Source organism: Felis catus, chromosome C1 (assembly GCF_018350175.1).
Source record: "Felis catus isolate Fca126 chromosome C1, F.catus_Fca126_mat1.0, whole genome shotgun sequence".
Classification (NCBI taxonomy): Eukaryota; Metazoa; Chordata; class Mammalia; order Carnivora; family Felidae; genus Felis; species Felis catus.
This window is the reverse complement of record NC_058375.1, coordinates 165609324-165635659: the sequence shown is the minus strand read 5'-3', so window position 1 is coordinate 165635659 and position 26336 is coordinate 165609324. Positions and strand designations below refer to the sequence as shown.

Sequence of the window (26336 nt, the reverse complement as noted above, 5' to 3'; positions counted from 1 at the left end):
CATATTGTAGTGAAACTTAAAAAAAAATTTAGGGGGCACCTGGGTGGCTCAGCTGGTTGAGCATCTGACTTCAGCTCAGATTATGATCTCGCTGCTTGTGAGTTCAAGCCTCACGTCTCTGCTGTTAGCACAGAGCCCACTTCACATCCTCTGTCTCCCTCTCTTTCTGCCTCTCTCCCACTTATGTGCTGTCTCTCAAAAAATAAAGAAAAGAAAAGAATTTTAGTATCATGCATTCAAGAATTCTTAAGAAATATTTGGCTTTCAAAGAGGGAATGTGAAAAATACTGAAGTTTCTAGAAACTATTTGGTAATGGACATTTTTTTAAGTGGGTGACCAGAATTTAAGAGTATTCTCATACTTTTTTTCTTGAAAGATTCATATCATTTTACTGTCATTACTTCTTAGTTTACTATACTTTACAGAAGTCAAAAATCACTCTTTAAGTGCATTATCAAAACCATGCTCAGAAGTGGTTTTGATTGGCTTTGGATGCATCCAAATTTGCCCTTCTAATATAGACCACATTCATTTGGTCTCCCTATAAATATGGATTCCTCCAAACCTGACTCCAATCCCATGTGTGCAAAATTTACACTAAAAATACAACAATATGTAGTGGCTATAGTAATTTATAATCCACTATCCATTCCTACCCCTACTCTGTCTCCACTCCCCAGACATTTGGTCTAAATTTATGGTTCTCAAATGCTTTGCTGCACATTAGAGTCGCCCGGAAGTTTTTAGAACTCTCAGTGCCCCCGGCTGCATCCCAGGATCTCTAGAGGTAAGACCCAGGTATCCGTTTTTTCTCAACTTTCAAAATGCATCCAAGGTTGAAAATCCCTGGTCTAAGCCCATTGTTATAACTCCCCATTTCCATGATTAATTTAAGGGTAAGCATGTGGTCCAGTCTTTACCAAGGCAACAGAAGTCTCTTGAAGGGCTGCTGAGAAAGCTTCCTTCACCTTAAAAAAAATGATACAAGAAGGATTCTCTCTTCCTCTGGGCGTTGTTAATCTGAATCTGCTGCCGCTATCTTATGACCATGACAGAAACTAACTTAAGGATGAAGGGGACTTTGAAGATACCAAAGAAAAAGAACAGAACTGCAGTCCTTGATTATATCTTTGAGCCACTATGTTACCTCCCCTAGAACCTGAACTACCTCTGGGTCTCATATAGAATGGAAAAAATAGATTATCTTCTCGTTTAAACTTGTTTGAGTCCGATTTTTGTTGTTGTTGTTACTGTTGCCTAAGGGCACCCAGACCATACTCCCTATACTTAGGTCATACAAATTTGAGTGTTATTCAGGGGGTGATGAATTTTTATGCTTATTGCCAACACTTTAGTCATCCAGTCTTCCTTGAGACCCAACATCCCTCCTTAGATTCAAGTGAATGGGACAAAGTCAACATTTGTAAAGAATTGCCTGAAAACTTGCCTTCATTAGTATTAAATACTCATGCAGTCTTTTGAAAATTGTAGCAGCTACTCATGAGATTGGGTGTACTATTCTTGGGAGAGCATTCACTTAGGTAGAAGTAAATGGAGAATTACATTGCTCTACCCAAATGAGCTGCCCTAAGTCCAAGGCTTGCTCACTGTTTCTTGGCAGAACCACAAGATAAACACCAATGCATATGGTGACTCATACAGAAAATATATTCCTCAATTTTAGAATTTCCTCCACATCCATGTAAGTTGTTTCAGGAGAAGGTCAATAATAATAGAATAAAAATTAAAATGAAAACAATGGCAGCATTTATTCATATATAGTAAACCTAAGTGTTAAAGTGAGGCAACCTAATCTTTTTTCCAGTGAGAAATGCTAATCCAGGTACTGCACTATTTCAGCTTTGGCCCTTTCCAGTCATAAACCTCGTTATAGGAAAAGCTTCATAAAAAATAAATAGTTTTTTATAATCTCCACAGCACAGCATTCCACCCATCAGGCCCAACTTATCCTGAGTTGTTGGCTTACATCAGTTCTCTAGAAGGAAGACGGAGAAAATTCAAATTCAAATCGGATGGTCCATATCACATTGGGGGATTGGGACAGTTGATTTACTCATATAATCTCTTTAAACATCTACCAGGAGAGGTTCTCAGACAGAATTTATTGCCTCCTCCTGCTATCTTTGGGCCTACACAGAGCAAGGCAAAATCCTTCTATGAAATCTGAAACTCTAGTCACTGTTTTCCTGGCTGATGTCATTTCAAAGGCATGGTGTAGCCCTGTGATAGTTGCAGCGGAAATCTGACTCTCTATGGGGTTCCCATCTGTTTGCCATCAGAAAGAACCTTTTTGGGGAGCCACAGTAAATGCAGAGCACCCATTCCTCCCTATGGGTTCTGGAGTCTTAATGTTTTTAAGATCAATTGTTGTTAGGATTGAATAGTGCTTAAATTTTCCCAGAATAAGAAGGTATATAGAATTACATTGCTGTAACTTTAGTTTTCATTTTTGTGGGTTCTCACAGGCTATTTTGTATAAATTTTCTATATGATTCTGAAACTACTTTGCAAATGTTACCAAAAGGAAAATTCAGTCACTGAAATCCATTCCTTTGGAAGAAGACTTTTTTTTTATATCTTTATGTAGTGAAATTCTTATAAAACAGCTTACATTTGAGGCAACTCGTTCTGAGATCTTTAGGGATAAAGTTGCCCAAAAATGTAAATTATGTGTCAAAAGACTACTTATTCACTTTTCAATAAGGGCCAACAGAAATGATATAGTAAGTTAAAGCAAAGAAAATAGATTACAATGACAAGAGGTTTCAATCGAGATCTTATACGGATCACCTTCAATACAAATAATCCACTGTAAATAACGGGGGGTTCACAATGGTACCAAGCTATAACTAGCTGGGAATTGAGTGTATTCACTCAGCAATAAATGTATAATGGTCGCCTTTATTACTGAAGAAACAAAGCCTGAATTAATAACACAGGAATGTTTAATAAGGGAAAAGATTTCATGAAGATCAGCCTTTTTCTCATCTTCCTTCTCCCCTACAGGTATTACAGCTTTTGCAGTGCCCGAAACAAAAACAGACTCTCCATTATATTCCTCAAGGAATAATTTATTAAATGTGTTTTTATAAATTGGACTTTCTGTGTTTATGTGCCATTTCCTCAGAGAAGACTGACTCTAAGGATGAAATAGAAATAACATCACTTTTCAATATTCCTCAAGTCCCAATTCCTAGAAAAAGACAAGAATACAAAGGTCTTTTTATTCCTTCTGTCAATTACCAGTTTGTTTCAATACGGTTTCCTGGAGTTCGTATCAAATGAAGCAGGGTCCCCAGTGGGCAATACAGAGGGAAAGTTTTCCTCACCTCACTGGGGAAGAGGAAATATGAATATTGAACCAAAGGACTTTGAGAGAATGGAAATGGGAATGAAGGAAGATTCATGACAGAGGGTAAAGCATGAAGGAAAGACCTGGCGAAGAAAGACAATAAAAAAGTTGCCTTTAATGAAAACATGAAATTATGACTATTTACATGACTTAAACATGAAGTAAATTTATCTATTTCGTAAAGCGTGGTAAACACAATAATTAAATGAGGAGGTGAATTTAGTTGGCACACAGAAGAATATTTTTAATAGCCATATATTTATTTTATTGTATTCGTGTACACACACACAAACATCAAAATTTCATGAATTCTGCATGAGAGGAGGCTAAAATAAAAAACAACTTAATTGAAAGAAAAATATTAAATAAGACACAGCACGGAGTTGGCTGTGGCGAGAAGATGTCAATAGTACTTGAATGACGAGAGTTTTAAGATACCTAGTTTAGACAAATGGAGCACAGAACTCCATGTGAGAGTGTGGAAGAACTCCCCTCTTCCCTCTAAAAAGTGGGATTTTTACCTATAATTGATTCAGTAGTATTTGTCAAGGGCTTCTATTTTCAGAAACCTAACTTCACACTTGAATACAGAGATTTTTGCTACCTACTGTGAAAATTTCCTCAGTAGAATGTTGCCTAACACATTTATGAGAAGTTTAAACGTTCTAGATCTCTGCTTCCTTGGTTGAAAAGTTGAGAATTTAGACTAGGTATTCACATTTCCTTACAACTCTAATCTGTTCTGATCCTCTGATTTGTCCCGCCACCATCTCTCATAAACTTAACAAATTCCGACTTTCTGGTGGATGATGAATCTCACCAGTAGAGGGGGCCTCTCTCCGCTTGAAAAGTGCTCTGAATAGTTACAAACAGAGGGAGTCAAACCATAAGAGAACAAACAGGATTGATGAGGAGGGGGCGGGGAATGGGAGATGGGCATCGAGGAGGGCACTTGGGATGAGCACTGCGTGTTGTATCTAAGTGCGCACTGTATACTCTGTGTGTTAGCTAACTTGACAGTAAGTTATATTAAAACAAAAGTGCTCTGCAAGGCCAAAGGGGATGATTGCTCCACTCAGAACAGGATCATCCCTCCATTTGTTTGCTTAAGACTCTGTGGCTTTTCTCTGAGTAAATAATTTTAAAACGACGCCACTGGCTCATGGAGCAGTCTGGCAGCAGACGTGCTGGCACGTTTGTCTCAGATCCAGTCTTAAGTTCTCCTAAGGATCTGGTGAGCCACTGTACAACACATCTAGCTAAAATAGTGACTGTTATAATTGGTACCACATTTTTCATGATGTGTGTAATAGGAGTTCTGGGCTGACTAGGCAGGGGTCCAATTGTGTTCATTTTGAGCTGAATTCAAAGTTTTGAGTTGGAAGAATTTTTAAGAGCATCTCTTGCAACTCCCTCATATCACAAATGAAGGACAGACACTAAGAGAACTTACATCCCACACTAGTGCAGAAATAGGACTCTTCAGCGTATGTAAAAAAACAAAACAAGACAAACAAACGAAAAGACAGTCATTTGCAGACTGTTTAGTCCTGACTGTCCCTAGGAGCTGTGTGGCAGGTCATTTAACCTTTGTGTCTCAGTTTCCTTTTCTGTAAAATAAAGGCACAGAACCAGGTAACAGCTAAGATCACTTCAGCTCTATTTTATTAGGCTCTCTGCCTCTAAATGATTATTGCTTTGGTTTCCATTTGCAGGCAATTCTAAGGCTTCTTGTGTGCTTTATTGTTCATTCATCTTCATTAAGTTTATAAATGTGTTTTACCTTTATGAGTGTAAAAGGAATTAAAACTCAACTACAGAACAAAAAGTTAAAACTCCACTGTGAATGTAACAATCAAAAATATAATCCCAGACAATATGAGAACACAGAAAAGTGAAAACAGTTGGAGTATTAAGGTTGTAGAGCTATGAATAATTTGTCTTTTTAGAAAAATGTTTACAACCATTGTATAATAAACATAAACTCAAGAGGATGAAAAAGTCCATCTAAAAGGCAAAGTTGAGGTTAACAAGTATCAAACCACAGCCAGCTAGTGATTTTAGGAGGTGAACTGAAAGCAATCAGCAGACCCTCAAGCACTCACCCCCAGGTCCCCCACTCCTGGTATACCTCAGCCTTGCAATAAAGCTTCCCATTTTTCAGGATATTAAATTTGAGTTCAGGGAAAGCCAGACATCATGTAATCACAGTTTGGAATTACAGTGTATATCTAATAAAAGCCCACAGAACTTGCCAAAAGAAAAAAAAATCAGAATCTTTTAAAGAGCTATGTGTTTGCTAGGAAGAAGGGAGGCGGGAAAGAAATCATGTGTAAGGGAAACCTTTTCACAGAACCAAGGCAGCTCCAGACCAAGCGTAGATACTGGCAGATAGCTTAAAATAGGGACTCCACCCCTGAAGGAGAGGAAGGAAGAGGAACAGGAAAATAGTCTCCACCACAGAGTGAAGACATCTTTGTTCAGAGTGGACCCAAGGGAAGTCCAGCCCACCCTTTTCTCCTGCTGCCATGCTGCTCTGTGGAGAAGGCAAAATCCTCTGTCTGACTGCTACGTAAAATGAATGAGCAGAGTTCTGATGATTCAGCACCCTATACATTTGGATTAACTCTACTGGAGACACAGGGCCAACTTCATAGGCAGCTATGTGGTCACACAAGTCTCTGCACACAGAAGGGTCCCGGTGCTTGGTTTAATCCTCTGCTGTCACTGTTTTCAAATTCTTAATAATTTATGAACAAAGGACCCCCACATTTTCATTGTGCACTGGGCTTCAAAACGGATGTAGGTGGTTTTTGGCTGGGCATCTTTATGAGGCTGTTCATACTGCTACATTCTTTTCTTGGGTTGCTGCTCCAGGATCAAAATGTTTGACATGCTTAATCATGACCTAATGGACTTTGAGAGCCTATGTCTTCCTGCATGTTCCATATACAGCCTGTGGGCCTTTTCCATGGGGATTCATCCTCTCGTCCTCAAAATATCCAGGTCAGAGCCTGTTCCTTGTCATACCATCCAGCATGCCTTTTGTCTCTTCCCCAAACTTCCAGAGTCTAATGCTCTTTATATGTGGGTGCTCTATGAATACACTACCTAGAACCAACCAACATTAAAAACGGTTGGGTGCTTTTTAAGATTTTGCACAGGGGCAAAGATTAGTGTAAACTGCTGCTCTGAATGCTTCATGTTGTCCTTAATCAGGCCTGTATGTGGCAAACAACGAAAAGGCCCAGTGTGCTACTGAATCTTGCTCAAACTTCTGTTGATCCTTAACACTTGGTCTTCTGCACGTCAGAATCTGCTTTAAGTGGTTCCTTCAAGTGGCTAAAATACAATGATTTAATGATAACTCTGGACTATTCTGCAGCCAAAAATCTATGGGCTACCGCAGGAACTGGCAACCTCCCCACCCCATCCTCATACAAAAGGCCTGAGGGCGATGGGAATAGCCCTGGGGTAATATAGCTCCTTTACTATTCCGGCAGTCTTCCCCTCCTACAACTGAGGGCAGAGCCGGAAAGAAACAAAACACCACTGTGCACAGAAATGGGGCTTACTGCCTCAAGGGGAAGGGGAGAAGTGGGAGAAAGTGGAAGACAGGAAGAAACACATCTTGCAAATTTGGGAAACACTTCTCAATATCAATTTACATCGTGTCATCCCAGAAATTAATGTGGCCATTGGGTAACACTGGCAAACACAATGTAAGAGGTGAAGGAATGAGCATTCTTGTAGCTCACCATGGTAGAAATAATGGAAAATGAATCTGACCGGTTGACTTCAGGTCTACTACCCTTCTCCACACAACAAGGAGCCCTCCTTTCTGGCTGTTTTGTGAGGCTTAAACAGCAACCGGAGTCGCTAACCATTTTGTGAAGACCCAGATGGTTTCTGTAGACCAAATGGGAGGGTGTGGTTGGGAATGGAGTTTTCCCAAAGGAAACGGGTGTGCACCTGAGGGCCAGTGAGCTACTTGTGACCCAGGTTGGGAGTACGAATCTATAAGGGGTTTTCTTCCTGTGAGAAGGCCTTCATCTTTGAAGCGCATCCCCTTTGAGATTCAGGGCAAAGTCCAAATTAGGTAAAGTCCTGCCATTTCTTCTGCTGTTGAAAGGCTGGAAAAGTTTTCCCTTTATCTCTCCTGGGTTCTTTGACTGGTCTAATAATTAAATTGACAATAGATTAACAGGAAAAAAAATTAATTGTGTGTACGGGGAAGCCCCATAAAAATATGAGACTCAAAGGCAGGTCAGCCAATTGAGGCTTATATGCCATCCTGAGCTAAGGAGTTGGACAGGGGCCTGGGGCTTGAGAGAGGATGAGGGCAATTCTCAGGAAGATAAAAAGAGCAGATGTGTGGTAATTAGATGTTTGCCATGACCGTACAGATAGGCCAGATAAAGTTATCTCCAGTACAGCTCTCTTTCTGGGCCAGCCAGGGCCCCTATCTTAACTCTTTTAGGCAGTTAAGGGAGAGGCAAAAGTTCTTCCTGAGTCTGTTGGGTCTTCATTGCTTTTGGCTCAAAATAATCCACATGCCAAAGTGACACATTTTGGGGTGGCATATTCAGCTCCCCTTCAACATGTGGTTCTTTTCAAAACCATAGAACCTTGGATGGATTCAAGGACAGAGTGTCAATATCTGGCCCAAGGGAGGGACATCACCCTATCAAGTAGACCAAGACGCAGAGGGCTAAAAATAGCAGGTAAAATGAGGCTCTCTCCTTCCCCCATCAGTGCCCTCTGAAAGAGAGAAGTGCTGAGATTGGACACTCAGGTAACCCAAAGAAACTGGCCCACTGTCCAGGCCTAACAGGGAAACTGCACTGCTTCTGTTCACTTTCCAAATGAATTCTGTGGGAGGAGCATTCTGCATCAAATCGCCATCCAATTTCTAAAACACACATGATAAAGATGACCTTAGCATTTCCCTCAGCTTGACCAACCTTTGGAAATGTAATCATCAAAGGAGATAGCACCCCTGTCTCCTAGTTCCTGTGGGAGAGTGAAAGCCCAACTGCTGTGGAAACCATGCTCCAAGTCATAAAACTACAACTTGTTGTAAAGACATGAAAATTTACTTTTCCTTAGGGCAAGCCAGTTAGCAAACACGGATGGCCCATTGTCTCTTTTCAATGCTTGAAAAGTCTACCACCCTTTGTTTCAGTGAAGTTGAGCTCAGACTGAGTTCTGGCCTCTCTCTCCTATTGTAACAGCCTTGAATAAAGCCTTCCTCAGATGTTTAACTTGGGCCCACATGATGTTTGCTTTGACACCAACTGTGTAAATACTGTCAACCAAAATGGGTTGTGTTCCTGCAAACCCTGACTGCTTTGCAGATGAAAGATCAATGAGGCAAAGTGTCTCTTGGTTTGTGTATCTCTGTGGAGGATCCCGGGAAGGCACGTCTGGGTCAAAGCCAACACAGGAAGGAAGGACATCACCAACCACTCTTCGTAACCAGGACATCTTCAGGGAGCAAAAGGGGGTCGGCTGGAACTGGTCTGCTGCCCAAAGCACAGCCTTCCTAGATTCAACAAGGCCTGATGGAACACTCACCTCACCTCACACCAGGTACAGCTCCAGGCACTACAAATAATAATCATTTAATTCTTACAATAACCCCACGAAGCAGATTTTATTAATAGCCCCATGTTTTCAAGTAAGGCACATCTCTGCCACCACAAGGAAACTCATTCAAGCTCACACAGTTGGCAAGCCGATAAGCCTGGCATTTGGTTCCAGCAGCTATGTTTTAATGCCAAATTCTGCAGCTAGAACCAAGGAGCACAAAATCCCAAGGCATGGTAGTAGGCCCCGTGAGACCTGACCAGGAAACCAGGTCTATTTTAAAGAAGTCTCCAAGTTTCTACCAGAAAGCAGTCCTCTATTTCGGAAGGAAAGTAGCCTGTGACGACCCATACAGCATCCACTCACCATGTCCCCTATCCTATAGGACATGCTATTCTGCACCAGTATAAGGTTAGAGGGCATTCCTATATAAAAAGCTCTGCAAATCCTTTCTGTAAATCTGCTTTCACACTGAGCATATGCCGGGCAGTTCCAGGAGAAAAGCCTGTTTTTCTGCAAAGGGTTGTACAGAGGTGGGAGTGTCTGAGAACAATTGAACAGTACCTGAGTTTTTTCCTCCCTGCAGTTCTGAAGCTCAGAATGACCTTGGGTGATCTCTGCAGTATATGTTTAAAATGAAATAGTGGCTTTGACGGCCAGTAAGGGCAGACCACATTCACATTCAGCAAGCAGAGTAGCTTTTCCCTTCTCCCCTTTGTTCCCTTGCAACCTACTTGCCTCCCTTGCTGCTTCAAAAAGTGCAAGAGAAGACTACCTCGGGAAGAGTGAACGGATGCTTGCTTGCACAAAGGAAATAAAGCCAAGTGAAGTTGTAGCTTCACTTCAACTGCACAAAAACGTTGCCTTGCTGACTCCCTGAGGACCTCTGTGGAGCCCCAGGAGGTCTCTGCATGGGCCACCCGGGGCCAGGCGGGAGGAGACCTTGGCAAGGCACCCAGCTCACCTCATCATCACACGCAGAACCTTCCTTTTTCCATCTGTGAAAAGTGAATCACAATATCTGTGCTTTGTACTCTACAGGGCTATTACGAAGCTCAAATGAGATAATGTATGTAAAGCGCTTTGTAAACTGTAAAATGCTCTACAAATGTAAGGGATTATTATAAACCACAATACAGCGATGTTTTATGTTTTTATAAAACTACTGGCTGGAACTGCAGGAAGGGGAATCCCTCTGGTGATTTTTATTTTGGAAACAGGAGGACTTGGGTTTGCTTCCTTGCCAGGAATTGGATTCCTGGCAGCAGCTGTTTATTCCATTTCGCTGGGCGACGCACATATGGCCGCCACGCGCCTCCTGCGGAGCCGACAATATGTACTGCTTTGTTTGGGCACATCAAGGAAAAGCGTCTTTTCGCCTCCCTCGCTATTTCCAACTTGCCAAGTCTAACACCTAGGAAATAGAGACTTTCAAGTCGCACTTCACCACAGCAGCATTTGGTTTTTTGAGATGAGATTTTTTTTTCCTCCTTAGCAACCAGAAATTTACAGGCGACTCTCACCATAAAAATAGCGTTCCCCTGAGCTGTTTGATGCTGCTTTTATAAAGCTTTTGCCTTGGTTAAAATGAACATGATATTAATATTTGTCCTGGGACTGGGTTTAGACCAGCTGAAAAGGATTAAGCTACGAACAGGGTCCTTTTTCCGAGTCTCTCCAGCGACTGATAGGCGGGGGGCGGGGGGGGGGGGGGGGGGGGGGGGGAGGGGAGGGGAGAGTGGTGGTAGGCAGGGAGCCGAGGTAGTGGCGTGCCCAGATGCTCTGCACAAATACCTGCCCTGGTGCTTTGTTGCAGGTAGCCACTCGCGGCAACCTGAGGTCTAAGAACTAGTACTTGCTTGTAAATGTCAAGAGGAATTATGAACCTTTGTAGAAAAGTAACTGACTAATTTCCGGTTCCATGGAGCAAATGCACTACCCTATGCATTTAGAATCTGGTGCTGACAGCCAGGCTGTGGCAAGCTTCAAGGTTATAGGATCATAAATGGGATTAGATAACCCAGACAGTGTGGCTCACGCTCTAGCACTTTTAAAATATTATTAAAACCCCAGAACAAGGGCAAACAATTTTGAAGGGAAAATAAGACATAACAGACCCTCAACAGGGAGACAAAAGAATCCTGGAGATGGTACTAAGGACTTGTTAACCCCCTGGAGCATTTCTAGAGTACATTTTAGTATAAATAAATATTTTAGAACATAAGACATAAAGAAGCAGGTCATGATTTATAGCTTATAAAGATTTTTCTGTTAGATTTGAGCCATGGTAAAAAAAGAAAAAGGACAAGGAAAGTCTACAGAGAAAGCCAAAACTGACAGTAAGAATTTGCAACTCCAGATAGCAGAATTCAATGCACCACCTTGAAGGCTTTGCATTTTAAATTATCTGTTTCTTTTTAATTGACCAGATTAATTATTTCCACCTTGCCACTTGGCAGATAGGTCACTGTTCCTTTTCACAGCATTAATGAACCCATTCACTTTTGCTCCATGTAATTAAGACTGTGAGTTACAGATCACATTCTTAAATTGGCTTAGTGTACAACCAGCTCCGTTTTTATTAAACAAAATATATGACATCAGGTATTTCTCATTAAAAAAAGTGTTGAGTTTCTATGGAGTTTTCTTCCAGTTGTTGTGAGAGTGGTGACTTTGTTCTTTCTATTTTTTTGGAAAAGAAATACAGGCCTATAAAGGTTGTAGCATCCAGGGTGGTGTATCATTCTTAATGTACTCACAGTCTGGTGATCTAGAAGACAGCTGATGGATTAATGTTCCAGTATTTCTATTGCCACCAAAATTCTGACCAAGGCCTTTCATGAGCTATTTGAAAAGAAATAACTTTGGTTATATTGTTAAAGTTAGTTAAGTGAAATATATTGCCCTCTTCTGTTAGCTTTATTTCTAGGCCATTTAGGAAACCCTAGGAACATTAATACAGTAGCGGAACACAGTAGAGAAAGCTTTGTTTGTGGTGTCTACAGCCCTCAAGAGAGCAAGCTTTAAGTTAAGCCAACTCAAGCTGTCTCCCAAAGCATTTGGCTTCCTTCAGGACTTCTGGATCTCAACCTGCTTCTCAGAGGAGCTAAATTTAGAACTAAAGTTTAAGGTGCTTTAATCTTTCCAGGACCTGAATGAGATTTTCTCCATGAAAATGAGTCTGGTGGAGCACCTAATCAAGAGGAAGACTTTGGACACAACTCTTAATGGTGGTCATCTTTGCTGCTGGCAAAAGACTAGCAACACAAATTCAAAATATTAGTAATAATGGGGCATCTGGGTGACTCAGTCGGTCAAGCATCTGACTCTTGACTTCGACTCAGGTCATGATCTCACCATTCATGAATTAGATCCCAAGTCCAGCTCTACACCGATAGTGCAGAGCCTGCTTGGGATTCTCTGTCTCCTTTCTCTCTCCCCCTCCCCAACTTGTGCTCTCTCTCTCAAAAATAAATCAACTTATGGGGTGCCTGGGTGGCTCAGTCGGTTGAGCTGTTGAGCGTTGGCCTTTGGCTCAGGTCATGATCTCACGGTTCGTGAGTTCAAGCTCCCTGTCAGGCTCTGTGCTGACAGCTCAGAGCCTGGAGCCTGCTTTGGATACTGTGTATCCCTCTCTCTCTCTGCCCCTCCCCTGCTCATATTCTGTCTCTCTCTCTAAAAAATAAACATTAAAAAAATTTACATACATAAATAAACTAAAAAATTGGGATCAAAGATATACCAACTGGTATTTTTCTAATTCTTCATTGCTTTGTGGAAATGGGATCTTCTAGTCACACATAATAAGCTCTAATTACCGTGGCAAAAGTGCTCAAGTTTGTAACATAACTTACTTCCTAATTTTTTTAATGAAACCTCCATTTTGCAATCTTTTGTCCCACAGTTGCAGGACTTTATGGTGTTCTTTTACTATTGAGATTTCAGGTAGTTAACTGCTGTATTTCCTTACAACCCAAAATGCAAGTGCAGTAATGATCTCCATGTGCTTCAATAAAGGCACGTTGGCCTGTGGTTATGTTTTAAATAAGTGCCTACACACACATACTCACAGACAGTCACAAAGTCAGCAGGAATGGCGTTTCATCTTGGTCTCACTGTGGGCAGACTGTGGTTGTGACAAGAAACATACAAAGCTAATTACAGTGTGGCTTAGCAAGGCTCTGTCTTTTGCACTAAAAGGGACAGCTTAAATGCGTTTCACCCATTGTTGGGATGGCTTGAAACAGTATGCAGTCTTTATATGAATAGGACATTTCAAATTCATGTCATATGAATGTGTGGGTATAGAGGTGCTAGGAAGAGAAACATACCAATTTCAGGAACTGGAGTCCTTATACACACTGCTGGGAGTCCTCTTTGGGGCTGGTACCCAAATTGTTCTGTGCTGGATAAAACCGAAGACTGGGGCACTGGAAAAGCACAATAATAAAAGAGAAACATTCTCAGACAAATGAAGCTTTCAACTTCCAGGAACCTAACCAAACTAGGAAGCCCCCTCAATACATTACCAGTCCTGGCTGGCCAACTTCACCACAGGGACAGAGTCATTCCAAATGACAGCAAGTCCATCTCTCTGCTTTCCCCTCCAGGAATAGGCTGCCAAAAGCAGAAACATCTGCCTTGGGGAAATCTTTGGGCATCATAAAAGTTCCCTGCTCCCCCTTTAACCAGATTTTACTTCTGTGCTGGCACAAGAGGGCTGCCAGACACAGCACTTGGGAAACCTACATGCTGTAATGTAATCAGCTGCTCTCACTTCCGGTCCTCTGGAGCCACATCTTTACTAAGACCTCCCCTACTTGCTTCCCTCTCCCCTCTTCCCACAATTAGCTTATCTCATTTCAGGATGGCATCTGGATTAGGAGCCTTTGGGACAAAGCGGGAGAAAAACAGGAACCAGAACTAGATTAGGTTTTGAGAGCTTATCCCACTATATAAAATCCTGGATATGCCATTTAAAAATAATCATCATAAGGGATCTATTCAGTGATTACAATACTAGTTTTCAGTTTTTCCCTGAAAAAGAAGAAAGAGAACATGGCGAAGCCACGCAAATGTCCTTGTGACCTTCTGCTCAGAAGTAGCATGTGTCACGCCGGTCATATTTCATTAGCCAAAGAAAGTTATATGACCAGGTCTGATATCAATAGGGTGAAGAAGTATAATTCTGCCCCAAAGAGAAGCAGCGAGGTATTTTGAACAATATTACAATATTGCAGTCATACTCCAATTATCAAACACATTTTAAACAAATTTTTTAATGCTTATTTTTGAAAGAGAGAGAGAGAGAGAGAGCATGAGCGGGGGAGGCGCAGAAAGAGAGAGAGACACAGAATCCGAAGCAGGCCCCAGGCTCCTCAGCTATCAGCACAGAACCCGACACAAGGCTCAAACTCACGAGCCGTGAGATCATGACCTGAGCTGAAGTTGGATGCTTAACCACCTGAGCCACCCAGACACTCTTCAAACAAATATTTGAAGCTTAAAGTTTAGAAATTAATGAAAGTGAAAAAGGAAAGTTATAGGGAATAAAAATACGATCTTGGTCAAACTTGAGTAGCTAAAGAGAATTGAATGTCTGATTATAACAAAGGCTGAGCAAAGGTCCACATCTGATGAATTGCTTAGAGTGTTTTACAAATGACCTGTACAGAATCTGGCAGAACTGACCATCTAGAACTTAGAACTAAGGTGCTCTGAAGAAGTGAGATTCAGGTAAAGTACTCACCGCCGTGTGGGTGCAGAATAAGAAAAACTAGAATCATTTGCTAATATTGGAAGAAAAGCTCCGCATTTTCTGACGAACACAGTTCATCAATATGGTTCCCTCTATAACAAAAGACATCCGGGCCCAAATGGTGGTTCCCAGCAGTTTGGTGGTAGACGTGGCCCTGAAATAAGTGTGTGGCCTGGAAAGAAGAAACATAATTTTAATGGGGCCAGTCCCAAAGCACAGGCAGCTCTGAGAGCTAGGGTGTCTTGGACGATCACTTCTACTCAGCCAGTAGCCTGGTAATGGAATCTTCTTTCAAGATCAATGAAGAGCTGAAAGGTTCCTACCCATTTGCTTAAGCCTCACTCAGCTAGCTAACAGCTCTGAGCAGGCTGCATCTCCTCTGTCCACCAGCACCAGTGCCCCTCAGCTAGTTGATAAGAGAGAACTCTGGCTCAAAAGGCAAATGTTTCCACACCTGCTTCCACATTTGCCTGGATTGCAGTGAGTGCGGTCAGCTCAGAAGCCAGCCTAAATTGTTTGCCTCTGCGTCTAAGTTTTTGGCTTTGCCTAAACACAAATCTGTACTCCAGTAAAATCCTACTGAGGCCCAGCTTCAGGCTGTCACACAGATCCACTGATCCCTGGATGGCAGCCTGAGTGAATGACAGTTCATGACCCTATGAACTCTCACACCCAGAAACACTCAACTCAGTTGCACACTCACTGACAAGCAGGTGGAATCCTGGTTGCAGGCTATTCACATAACAGCACCTGCCATTAACTGGAAGCCATGTAGCAAGCCTGTGCTGACATGCTCTCAGTGGCTCTTTGCCCTCTCCCCATCTGAGACATGAGGATGATTAATTGGAAACATTCCTGTTAGAAACCTACCATCTTGCAGCGCCTGACTATTCCTTTGCATGCATTAATTCCACATCCATGGATTAATGTTAGATTCTTTATGGGGGGAACTGATTTTGAGGATAAGGTCTAAAGCTGCCTTGAGGAAAGACAAAGCTCATGAGATGTACGGGTATGAAAGAACTGGATCATATACCAGACCAGGAGAATGGTTTCAAGCTGAAATGTTTCTAAGGTTAACTGAAGGACTGTGTCGCCTCAGGATGAGGGGGATACACAGTGGTGGATATGCAATCATGCCAGCTACCCTATGCTGTGGAAAGCCATAGGGGTCCACTGTTTTTATCTTTTAAATACTTATCTACTCAGTACTTTTCTCCCCAAATATACCCTGCCTTCTGGAAAGAGTTAAACTCCAATGGCCACAAGAGTGTGAACGTGTTTGGCCTAATCATAGTAACATATACACTTACTTTCAAGATGTGGACAGATAATCCAACTGGGACTAACTGGAATCCTTCCATGAGATTTTTAAATGATAACTTGCCTCTTGGATCAATGAAACTGATGGTACCACATTTGGGCACCTTGACAGGAGGACTGTGATCATGGTATTTCCTTGGGGGATGATGGTGGGGATCAGTGAAGTAGGCACAGGACTAATATGTCCAGTACAGGTCTGAAGATCGAAAGAAAGAAGAAGCAAGGACCATATCTTACTCTTACTTGCATCCCCAATGCTTATATGGTGCTACATATATGTTTGATGAATGGATAAATTGCATGAATGAACATGTGAGGCAATAAATGAAATTAATGAAGCAGAAGCAAGTGCTATTCAGAAGACAATTAGTCTAACACCAGGACAAGAAGGAATTGGGACACCACTCAGCAGCCCTCTAGGACCAGAGCTGTTCCTGGCACAATCTTGTGTTCCTGGCCTCCAGACCCTCCCCTTGCAGGCTGCCTTCTTGGAAAGTGAGCAAGGAAAATCCTGTGTGCCAGCTGTTTCACCCAGAACCTTCCTCTGGCAATGAAAACTACCCCCATGTCAATGACAGGTGTTTGACCCAAAAGGCCTCTGGAATAGGAGAGGACTTTAATTGTACTCTCTAATTAATCTTGGGTTTGACAAGAGTAGCTGAGAGCATCAAAAGTCTGTCATCAAACAGATGCTTCTCCTGAGCTCTAACAACTAACAAAGTGGTCAACTATGTTAAGGAACAAGAAGCCATAAAATTATTTAACAGTCCAGTGCCCTTGTCAGAGAGATATGGATTGCAAGGTACTGGATGTGCACCCAGAAAGTGAGTTTGAGTTTGAGTTTGACCTGGAACAAGTCACTTGACCTGTAAGGCCCTCCTTTTGCTTTAAGATAAAGATAATCCCTTCTGTCCTCCCCATACCTCATTTGTAGGGAAGGCCACTTTAGTCGACATTTATGAAAAGAGTTTGTAAATGGGTGAAACACGGGTATGAGAGATTATTAACTAGCATCACCAAGCAATTAATAAAAAATGGACTGGTGGTAGGAAAATCTGGAGGTATAAAGGTCAGTTAGGAGGCTGCAGGTCGCCACCTCTAAGCAACGCTAACTTGAGCCAAGGCAGAAGTAATGGGAATCTGAAAGGGGGCAGGATCTCTCCCTTAATTTCTTGCCCATAAGGAGCATCTAAGTTGTTTAATAAATCAATAAATAAATGAAGCATAATCAGCAATCCTTTGTAATGAAACCATTTTACTGGGGCGCCTGGGTGACTCCGTCAATTAAGCATCCAACTCTTGATTTCAGCTCAGGTCATGATCTCATGGTTTGTGAGTTCAAGCCCCTCATCGGGCTCCAAGCTGGCAGTGTGGAGTCTGCTTGGGATTCCCTCTTTGTCCCTCCCCTGTTCGTTCTCACTCTCTCTCTAAAATAAATAAATAAACTTTAAAAAAGAAAGAAAGAAAGAAAGAAACCATCTTACTTATCAAAACACTACCTGTTACAGTAATTTCTAAATTCTGAATTTCACTCCTATTGTAACACCAATGAGTTTGGAATGTGTTTTATTATTGCATTTATCACCCTGATTTAATGTATTTGTTAAATTTTACATCTCCTCTTCTAGACTTGAATCCCTACAGGGCAGGGGCCATGTTTTATTAATAGTTGAAATCTCTCTTGGTGCCTAGTACCCTGCTTAATGCAGTGTTTGAAGGATGAATGATTAATCAGATCACTGTGGATTAATTATTGCAAATCATCACAATAATCTTGCAAGGCAGGTATTTTCACTCCCATTTTGCAGAGGAAGAAACTAAGACTTAGAGGTTAAGTAGATAAGTTACCCTAAGTCCCACAGCTGGTACAGTCTGTATTCAAACGGCCTGCTCTCGAGCCCACACCACCACTGCCTGTTTCCTCAGTGCCCAGCTAATAATAACAGCTCTGGAGGGGGTGTGTCCTTGTGATTTTGCATTCATTTTCTAGCTGCTGAACTCCTATCCAACCCTGTACTTGCCTTGGTTGGACATACATTTTCTTTGGGGAGAAGTGAAAGGTCCGCTGGGAGTGAGGCACTATCGTGAAGACCATGGGAAGGACTGAGTTTATAAGTTGTCTTCTGAGAATGAGCAGCTTCTTCTGGGCCACTATTCTCAAGGATAAAGCCTGATACAAACTTTTAAACAAAACTAAGGGAAGTGTGCACTGTACTGAACTTGAGGAAACCTGGAACGCCCCACCTTGTCCTGTGGGGTCTTCCCTGTTTGGGGACAAGAAAAACATGGAGAGAATGGCAAGGGACAGGACTCTACAGCTGTCAGCTAGGAAGGTGGCTAGCAAAGATTGTCTGCATAGGAAAGGAGGTTTCTGGTACCACTACTAGTCTAGAATGTACAGTTTTTAAAGGATGCTTGTTATTGGTAAGGAAACCAAACTAGTCTTATCTGTCATGTCCCTGTTTTGTTTTGTTCACATATCAGAAGCACATCTGAGCTGCCTGGTCCCGCTACTACACTGATGCTCAAATATGTTCTTCTAATAGGGTACCCAGAATTCATAGTGCTACTTATAGAACACCATTAAAAATTGCTCCCTCTCATCGTAAATTTCATCATACAAACCAGTGACAATTTTACTGAATCAAGTGGTACCAGGCACTAGAGATTAAAGGGTATTTAACTAAACTCAGAGAGTAGAGTATAGAATGTCAATGTAAAAAAGGGTATAAAATGTAAAATGTATAAAATGCAAATGTGTCCTTCCTGAACGGATATCCATTTGGCCACCCATCCCACTACCCCCCACAGAGGGGCACTTTGACAGTTTCTTATGTATCCTTCCAGAAATGTTTCCATGTCCATATAAGCTTGTTTAGAATATGTATATCCTTTTTAAAAAAAAAAATAAAGAGTTCATACTATAGATGCACTTTTGTACTTTGATATATCCACAAAATACATGCTATAAACAATATAAACTATTCATTATTAAACAGTTTTGAATGAAATAATAAATGAATTATGAATGAATAAATGAATGACACATACTGTATGCTTTGATATGGTGCTAAAATGATCATCTAGCTATAAACTATACACAGACCTTGCTCTTATTTCCCAATCAGTCCCACTTTCTGGTTTTTGAAAGGTGCCTGCCCTGTCAGTCAAGTAGGAGCATGTGAGCATTGACTTCCACCCCACTTCTTCATCCAGAAATCCCAAACAAATGGGTCTAGGAAAGAGAAGAAGCAGGTTTGGTTTTTCATTGACAACCTAAGCATATATCTCTAAAATCTCACTAATTTACTTGAAACGAGTCTGAGTTACAGGCTAATTTTTTTTTTTATTTTGTAATGTTTATTTATTTTGAGAGAGAGAGAGTGCATGCACTCATGAGCAAGCAGAGGAGGGGCAGAGAGGGAGGGAAACATACAATCCCAAGCAGGCTCCCTGCTGTGAGTGCAGAGCCCAACACTGGACACAAACTCATGAACCAAGAGATAATGATCTGAGCTCAAATCAAGAGTCAAGAGTCTGACGCTTAACGGACTGAACCACTCAGGCACTCCTACAGGATAATTCTATACATAGACTGTCACTGATACTAAAAACATTTTTTTTCTGAATAAAGTTCAGGCCAGGTTCTTAATTAAGGAAAAAGCAAGATTCCTATGCCACTTATTCAGTCCTGTGCATATCAACCTATAGATATTCTGAAGACTTTACATCAGATTCCTATTAATTACCTTAGCAAACACCTGGGCTGCCACAACAAAGACTACCTTCATTCCAAGCCCGTTAGTGTAAAGGAATGAAATCTGACCACATTCCTGAGCTATAGCTCTCAGGGTCTGGAGACTCTGTACTTCTCTGCTCTAGTCTCTCCACCAAATTCCACACTGGGGGGAGGGTGGTGCATTTGGAGGAGCTGCAGGAAGTGCTAATCTAGGGAGGGTGCTGACCTGCAACCAGTGCTTCCAGGTTGCAATGAGCCATGGAAATCCCTAGAATCTCAACCTGCCTCTGGGACCTCAGAGTGGGAAGCCCAACCAAAGCTGACTTCATGGTCTCCTCATCTTCACCCTTCCCACAGGCAAGCTCCTGACTCCTGCCTGACTCCCTCCTCAGTCCCTACCATGACATCCTGCTGGCCAAGCAGCTAGGGTTCCCATCAGGGGTGGCCCTCTGTACCTCCCATTCCAGAGAGTACCCCAGGATGCCAATCTCTACCACCCCATACCACAAAGGGACAAAGATCTTAACCAACTCAAAGGTCCGGGGGTGGGGGGATGGAAACTGGTATCTGGAAGGTTCTTCCCTACCCAACTGAGATCTGTGGGAGTGTGAATGTAGGAGAGCTCACCTTTTCTCCACAAAGGAATCAGACACATAAGCATTAATATCCTGATTCTTTCACCCAATAGACTTACAGCTGATGAGGCTCCTTGACTTCTCTCAGCCTCAGTTTCACAAACAACAGAATGGGAAGGACATCACCTATTTTACGGGACTGTTGTAAGAACTAAGCTACATATAGCCTGGTGGTTCCCAGTGATAGACCATAATGCTAATATCCATTTTTGCAGCTTGGCCTTCATCTTTATAATAGGACCCCTAACCTTGGTTAACCAAGTCTCTCCCCACTGATAAGAATCACTCTTATAATGTATGTGTATCAAGTAAGGAGAAGATATACTGTTTGTACTCCAACTGGGGGCATGTTTGGTTCTTCTTTGTATAAAATACAAGACAAGACTGGTTGGAGTTTCATATGGTTTTTGTCTTGTGCAAACATGCTTAAGCACTATGGATTAAAACAGCAGGGTTTGGGTAACCCCACATGTTAAATGATGTGACAGTTGACCAAGCCATTGCCTTGAACGAAACAGATAAAGAGCCCTAAAGTGACTCCTGGTGATGCCTGAGTTTGCCTCAGCTAACTACTCCATCAATCATGATGCACTTTTCAAGGCATGAGGTTAAAGGTTAGTCTCCCTGTTCTCTCCCTTGTAAACAGAAAGATACCCACATACCTACAAAGGGAACTGACCATCCAAGGAGGTGTGTGATAAGTGCCAAAGAGTGGCACAGGCAATACTCTGATAGTATGAGCTGAACATCTTACTACCAAGCACAGAGATTTTAAAATTGGCCCTTCCCCACCACAACTTCTGTTTTGAGCTGAACTTGAGCTGAGTTTTAGACCTTGAGGTCACTTATTTATAACCTTGTCTATTTATAACCTTGTCCCTCACTAGAAAGACAACCAAGTTCCTCAAAGGCTTTCCTGATGGCACCTAGCATAATATTTGGAACATAGTACATGCTCAATTAATGATAAAACAAATTCACACTTCAAGTTATAAATTGTCTGATTTTTAGACCAGGCATGCATATTGGGATAGGTAGCAGGTGCCTGCTCTGGGCAATCCTTTTTTTTTTTTTTTTTTAAGTTTATTTATTTATTGAGAGGGTAGGGGGAGGGGCAGAGAGACAGAGATTGAGAGAGAGAGAGAGAGAGAGAGAGAGAGAGAATGAGAAAATCCCAAGCAGGCTCTGTACTGTCAGTGCAGAGCTGCTCTGGGCAATTCTAAGGCTATTGTTATTGCTCCCTTTGATATTTCTTTGTAGAAATACAACACAAACATCTGGCAGGGTGTGGATGGGGACAAAAGTGGGGGAAGCCTCTTTGTTTAAAGGAAACTCAAAGGCTTATAGAGATAGAAGTGAGTCCTGATCCAACTACCGACAGATGTTCTGCAATCGCTCTTGGCTGCTGAAGACTCTGAGAGCTGAAGTTCCCAGGTGGGTGCAAACCTGCCTGAATGTGACCAGGAAGGCCATTCATTAGATCCCCCAAACCATTGCCAGAAGCCAGTTTCAGGGTTCCGGGCTGGGGCTGCCTTTCTGGGTACACCACCTGGGCCATGAGGCCTGGAAGATTACCTTGATGGCCACATCAATTTGGCAGAAACAAAAAGGCACTGAGATATCAGGCAAGCTGCTATTAGTGTCTGTGTTTGTGATCTTCTGGCACTTGTAGCCCATGCTGGCTGGCTTTCTAGCTTGCCCTGGCACTCAGGCCTGGCATTTCAGAAAGTTCTGGCAGCAGAACCTGCGAAATAGTAACTTTAAAAATTGTGGAGAAAGCTAATGTCGCATTGGCAAAGCTCACCTGGGGCCACCTCCATCTGTCGGCCCCTCTCTTTATGGCTCTCCATTTTACTTTCTCTTTAGTGGTCCAAGCCTCTGTTGTCCGTTCCATGCCCTCACTGGGGAGAGGTCTGTGGATGGTCTTCTACTGTCTCCTGGTTTATGACTCCCTCCTCCTTACAGTTTGACAGCTGGGCAAGACAGCTGAAGTAATTCCCATAAGGGTTGTCAGCTAAGACTGGAGTGGAGAGGAAATGGTTTAGAATGCAGTGCACATACCAAACTCCCTACCACAGATGGGTAGAGGGGCCTGGGCAGAACATGAGATGTTCATAACGGGGCAGCAGGAGTGATCTCAGGTCTCTTCTGTAGTCCAAGGCAGACTGAACAGAGATAGTTGTGCCATATAGGGCCTCTCTTGTTACCCTCTGGGCTTCAGCTGCAGTTCCTTAGTTGCAAGCAACAGAAACAAAGTATGTTAAGTTTTAAAAAAGGGATTTGCTGAAAGGGTACAGGGTAGCTCACAAAGCAGAAGAGGTTGATTAGCTTAGTCTTAGAAAGGGCAGAAAAAGGGAAGGTCTTGGGATAAAGGTAACAAGGCATAAGCACATATTAATCCCTTCAGAACATTTTTGTACCAGCTGCAAGCTGTTCAACTTTCCTGGTGAATCTTATTGGCTTTCCTTGGATCACGTGACCTAAACAAAGCCAATCAGGTTGGCCTACTTTGATTGACAAGGAGCTCACTTGTGAGAGACACAGTAATGAAGAGACCTACCAAGACCTCACAGAGCACAGGGGAGGGCTTGTCCTCAAAGGGAAATAAGAGCTTTTCCAGGAGAAAGTTGGTCAACTACTGGGTGGCCCAAAGCAATAGGTGTCATCACTCAAACCCAAAGAATCCCTTTCTCTTCACTCCCACATTTGCTCTAACTTGCCACCAAATGGATTTTACCGTAAGAAATATGGTGGAGGAGGTAAGGGAGTCAAGGACAGGAAAGCACCCATTACTGTTGGCAAGTCCAATAAACTTTGACAGGGGAGTCTTGGAACTGTTTCTACTTCCTTGAAAACCTGAATCAAAGTTCATTCATCCAAGCCAGAAACTTGGGGGAAACCCAGATGCTTCCATCTTCTTTCCTCTTCCCTCCAAATCAAATTGGGTACCAAGTTCTTTCACTTTATGCCCTGAACATTTCTCATCTCTACACAACCCTTCGGGCCTCCAGCCTCTCATTTGCCCAGGGCCAGAGCCTCCTAATCCATCACCTTGCCTCCAGGACGCTTCCTCTAATACTCTCTCATGCTGCAGCCAGAGAGATCTCTTAGGAACCCAAATCTGATCATGTCTCTCCTTCTCAGGGGCTTCCATTGCATTCAGGAAAGACTTGGCACACACACAGGGTCCCTTGATTAGTCTCCAGCTTACTTCTTCAGCCTTCTTGTAAGTTTCTCCTTTCTTCACAACTTTCACATGAAGTTTCTTGAAGCACTATTAGTGCTGGCTAATTGTTTGCATTGAAGAGGTGGATAAAAGAGTTATCTTCTCACATTGCCTAGATTTTAAGGGACTGAATTGTGTCCCTCGAAATTCATATGCTGAAGCCCCAATCCCCTGTGTGACTGTATTTGAAGAAAGGGCCTATAAGGAGGTAATAAAGATTAAGTGAGATCATAAGGGTAAGACCCTAAAATAATAGGATTTGTGTCCTTATAAGATGAGGGGGGCCAGAACTCTCTCTGTCACACGAGAACACAGTAAGAAGGAGGCAGTCTGCAAGCCAGGAAGAAAGCTCTCATCACAAATTGACCCTGCCAGACTTTGATCTGGGACTTCTAGCCTCCAGAATTGGGAGAAAGAAATTTCTGTTATTTTAGCCACCCAGTCTGTGAGATTTTGTCATGGCAGCCAGAGCTAAGGGGCAAATTGTGAAAGAATCCATGTAAATCTTGACATCTCTTTGAAGTCTTTTTTTTTTTTTAGAATAAGTTTTGGTATTCTTGCATTCTGTCTCATAATAGTCGTATTTGTTTTGATATATATATATATATACACACATACATATACACATTATATATTATATATATATATATAATATACATATATATATATAGTTTTAAGACATATGCAGTGAATCAGGCCATAGTGATCTGCTGAATTCTAGTATCCCCAGCCCACCACACCCCATTCCACCAGCAGTTTCAAAGCCCACATCAGCTGTTCTCCTCAAAGCTTTTGCACACTTTGTTTTCTGCTAGAACATGCTCTCCCCACTCTCTTTTGCCCAACTGGTGAACTCTTTAAAGCAAAACTTAGTTGTTGCTTCTGCTTTTAAAATGCTCCTGGCATCACACCTCAACGTGGACATCTTCCTTTGTGCGCTCACTATGCCTTCTGCAGATGTACAGCCCTTTATTACTCGCACGCATGTTTATGTTTGACCCTACATAATTGTAAGGTCCTTGATGGCAGGGAGGAGGTCTGATTTATTGGCATGTCCCCAGGGCCTAGAAGATGGAGAAGCACAAAGTACATGCTTGGTAAATGTGGAAGAATGAATGAATGAATGAATGAATGAATGAACTCACAAATGAGTTTATAAAGCAGCAGTTATTTCTGTGGGATATTCTTAGGGATAGTGACAAAATGTGAAATGTCCCACAAAGATGAAATGTGAAGTCTCTGTGGCTAAAGGTGACAGCAGCAACTGAGCTGCTTCACAGAAGTGGGGGGATGGCTCAGAGGGTCTCCTGAGATTTCTGCAACTTGCATTGGTGAGCCTGCTCCCTAAATCCTCATTGCCTCTCCCACTAAACCCCCTTTCTGAGCTCTCTCTAACGTAGAAGAGCCCCTTAGTTTCTCATGCTTGAATTATCATTTATTTAATTAGGACAGTGGCCTAAAAGCAAGCCCCTCTTTAATCACTCTGCATAGCAATGCCAGGGGTATTCACTCCACCCACAATGCTACCCCAATCCTCCACATATGTGGAGAACTGGGTTGGAGGAATTTAAGCTTTTCTGGTTTCCAGCCTCAATTTATTTCTCCGTAATAGTCAACAAAGTGAACTGGTTCTAGGTATTCCCAGGAGTGAATTCAAGGGATGAAATTCCCGGCCCTCAGGGACTTTCTATCCTTGTAGCCTTATCTACCCCACCTCCCTTCACCTTCCTTCCTCACCTGCTCCCCATTACCTGAACATACCTCTTCATTCCCATTTCCTTGCCTTTGCATAGGAGTGTATCTTTTCCACTACTAGAATGTACTACCTGAAGGCCAAAATGGGTTTCTGTCTCCTACTGGGTCTTGCTCAGTGCTCTGCACAGGGAACTCAAGGAATACTGACCAAAGCAAGGAAGTTAGTTGGCAGGGAACAGCTTTGTGGGGCTCTCCCTAACCTTGTTGGCTTCATTTCCCACTTCCCAAGATCCCCACTTCTTTCTGTGCCTCTGTCTGGGTCCTGTAGGCTGAGGCACTTGTGCTGATCTGTCAGTTTAGGATGATGCCCTGCACCAGGGTGATGGGGGAAGGACCCAAGTCTTGAAGGTGTCAAAAGGCAGCCATTTTCTTTGAAGTTTGATAGAACTGGCTAGGTCTTTCTTTCTTTCTTGATTTCTCCTGAATAGAGAAACTACATATATATATATATATATATATATATATATATATATATATATACACATATATATGTATATATACTACATATATATGTATATATGTATATGTATATATTATACATATATAATATATAAACTACATATATATGTATATGTATATATACATATATATGCACATATACATATATATGTATATGTATATAGTTTATCATATACATATGTATGTATATTCAGTGTACATAGTATATACAGTTTCTACACACACACAACATACACATACTCTGAAACATATTCTAACTAGTGGGGATTCTTTTTATTTTTGTGAGTGACAAGGATGTTAGAGCAGAGAGGAAAAATAAAACAGCAAGAGGACCTCCAAAGAGCTGGGTGTCCTCTCAGGAACTGCATTACATATACATGCACACACACGCACAGAGGCACACAGGTCAGGGAGCCCACAGTATGCACCGCCACTAGAGTGGAGTCACAACATAGGTCTCATGAACATCATGTCCAGA

General features: G+C 42.1%; 2 long non-coding RNA genes across 4 annotated transcripts in view; one reads left to right on the top strand and one right to left on the bottom strand.

Moving 5' to 3' along the window:
- LOC102899509 overlaps positions 1-26336 on the bottom strand; it is a 60589-nt gene that overhangs the window by 13844 nt on the left and 20409 nt on the right. The window contains exons 1-4 of one of the 3 annotated variants that reach the window (XR_441036.5): positions 19151-19271; positions 14713-14893; positions 13295-13393; positions 11723-11807 (exon numbers count right to left, since the gene is read on the bottom strand). This is a non-coding gene — a long non-coding RNA (uncharacterized LOC102899509). Of the gene's footprint in view, positions 1-11722; positions 11808-13294; positions 13394-14712; positions 14894-19150; positions 19274-26336 lie in introns of those variants that run through there. The other 2 variants (XR_006583345.1, XR_002161591.3) reach the window with 2 other exon arrangements.
- LOC123379185 lies at positions 141-3120 on the top strand. The gene is made up of 2 exons (XR_006583346.1): positions 141-788; positions 3029-3120. It is a non-coding gene; the product is annotated as an uncharacterized LOC123379185 (long non-coding RNA).